Source organism: Lactuca serriola, chromosome 8 (assembly GCF_051521515.1).
Source record: "Lactuca serriola cultivar US96UC23 chromosome 8, Lser_US96UC23_V15, whole genome shotgun sequence".
NCBI lineage: Eukaryota > Viridiplantae > Streptophyta > Magnoliopsida > Asterales > Asteraceae > Lactuca > Lactuca serriola.
In genome coordinates, this window is record NC_136415.1 from 166,582,468 (window position 1) to 166,585,128 (window position 2,661).

General features: G+C 36.9%; 1 non-coding gene across 1 annotated transcript; it reads left to right on the forward strand.

Annotated features, from left to right (window-relative positions):
* Nucleotides 1-240: 240 nt before the first annotated feature.
* LOC145071878 (small nucleolar RNA R71) lies at nt 241-347 on the forward strand. Its single transcript, XR_013690839.1, has one exon. It is a non-coding gene; the product is annotated as a small nucleolar RNA R71 (small nucleolar RNA).
* Nucleotides 348-2,661: the final 2,314 nt, after the last annotated feature.

Sequence of the window (2,661 nt, forward strand, 5' to 3'; positions counted from 1 at the left end):
CTATCCATGGTTTTTAACATGGCCATGACCGCGGATAAATCTTCAGTAGCAGCGTACGCGGCTCCCCTCGTGACATCATTCCTAGGGTTGTGGTATTCTCTAGAGTGTTTAGAGAATTCTTCAATTAATTCTTTAATCACCGGGGGTGGCTTCTTTGTAAGTGGGCCTTGTGAGTCTAGCAACTGCCGGGTTGTGACATTAACTCCATCATAAAAGATGGAAACTTCTTGCTGGCTGTTTAGATCATGGTGTGGGCAATTTCGTAGTAAACTTTTGTACCTCTCCCATGCTTCATATAAAGATTCTCCAGCTTGTTGTTCAAAGTTTGCAATGGCCTTCTTGAGTTTGGCTATTTTGGATGGTGGGCAAAAGTGATCTATAAATTCTTCCTTCATTTTGGCCCAAGTAGTGACTGACCCGGGAGGAAGTGATTTGAGCCAGTCTTTAGCAACACCCTTGAAGGTTACCGGAAGCATCCGAAGTAGTTGAGTTTCGCGGGTTACATTTGGAATGTTGAAATAGTCAGCAACATCATTTACTTCATCCAAATGTTTGTAGGCATCTTCATGATCTTTCCCATAGAAAGGTATTTCCTTAAGCGCAGCTAGGATATGACCTTTTAGTTCGAAGGTAGCAGTTGCGGGAATTGCGGGTTGCACAAGTCCCGGGCCATGGTCGTCGCGCATCCTCTTCTTCCATTCCCCCATGGGAATTTCATCAATGTTAGCCATAGTGAATGCTAACTCTTCCTCCGATTCGGTTTCTTGTTCGTACGTTGCCTCCTCTTCTTCCTCGGTCTCGTATCCAATATCTTCTTGGATTGGCTCCTCAATTGTCAAGGAAGCGCTAGAAGCTCCTGATTTACTGCTCTTCTTTTTCCCAAAAACAGTCTTCAAGTTGGACAATGGTGATTTCTTTGGTGTGCTTGAACTCTCCACGTCCTTCCCTTTGTTTCTTTTCAATTCGGATTCGGGATCTTCAAACGGAGGTACCAGTGGTGTGTTTGCTCCTCTGGTCATGAGAGTCCTGAAATTAATCAAATAAAAAAAACAAAACGTAAAAAGAACAAAAAGATTGTAAAAGAAAAAAAAAATTGCTGGTTGAACTGCTACTCGCCGAGTAGGTGCGAGTGCACTCGGCAAGTATCAGTGATATTTCAAAAAAAAAATTTAAGTTTTAACTTAACTAAAACAGATACTAAAACCTAATTACTGGATACTAAATTGCAATAAATGAACTTTATGCAAGTAAACTCACACAAAGGATCGAAAAAAATTAGGAATTAGCTTAATTATTTAGAACCGTTCCCCGGCAACGGCGCCAAAAACTTGATGTGTGTAAATTCAACTAGTTTTATCCCTACTTTTTATCAATAATTTGAGCACACAAAGGCAGTGAACCTGTCTTTAAGTGGTATAGATTGATAAGTAAGGTATCGAACTCAGGGAACGGAAATTAAACTAATAGCTAATTTTAACTAAAACAAATAATAAAAGTAAATGGTTTTTTCTCTAGTTTTGCAAGACTAGAAACTTAAACAAACTAAATTTAACTAATTAACTAAAGCAACAACTATTCACCAAATTTGATAAAGATGTTTCTATTTAGGTTCAACCAATTCACTCCTATGGTTATTTAAGTTAAGGTAGATTAATTGCTATTGGTTACCAATGATAGTAGTTAGGTTCATGGTCATTACTCCTAACCCTTAGAAAATTAACTAATTTAAGCGTTGATCAAGTGTTTAAACTAATTAATTCCCTAGATTAATTATTTGGATTAAATAAGATTTGTAATGGTCAATTAAGTTATTAATTCAATTAACCTCTTGTTGATGGTTTCTCAAACAAGCTCACACATTAATCTTCCTATTTTCTTATTAATCTTAGTTTCATAATCATTACTTCTAAGCATATATTTTAGCATTCACATAGACATATGAGGTTAACAATTAAGTGATGTTCATGCAACCTAATTGCCTTCCAATTAACAGAAAATAGTAGTGATTAATACATAAGGTTCTTTAACAAACTTAATTTAATAAATCACCAATAGACAATTAAACAAGAATCAATAATTAAACCATAGGAGTTCTTTGGTATTCCCCAAACAGAAACAAAAACGAGTTTAGCTCATAGTTGCAGTAGAAACAAGCATAAAAACAAAGTTTATGAAAGCAAACATGTTTAATTCCTAAGTCTAAGTGGTAGAATTAACCTAATTGCTTGAATTCTTCCAACTCTTGAAGCCTAGGGTTCCTTAGCGCCTTCTGAACCTTTTAGTCGCAGCTCTCTCTTCAAAACTCGCCAGGAATGCCTTCTTATGGAATAAGGATTCGTCTTTTATAGATATCCTCAAACAGAGGGTACTCGGCGAGTAGCAGAATAAACTCGCCGAGTAGGTCAATACTTATCCGTCTCTAGATCAGCAGTCGTACATATCTCCTGGCATCTCATCGCGTACTCGCCGAGTAATGCCGACCTACTCGCCGAGTAAGTCTCTCTTTCCATTCTTTTAACCTTCACTTGCTTTCCCTTTTCTCCTTTTTGCCTCCAAGCATATCTTTTGGACTGAAAACACAATTCAAAGCATTTTAAGTACCTTTTTTCCATATTATTCTCATAACTAACCAAAAATAACCAAGAATATATGTTAAATAAT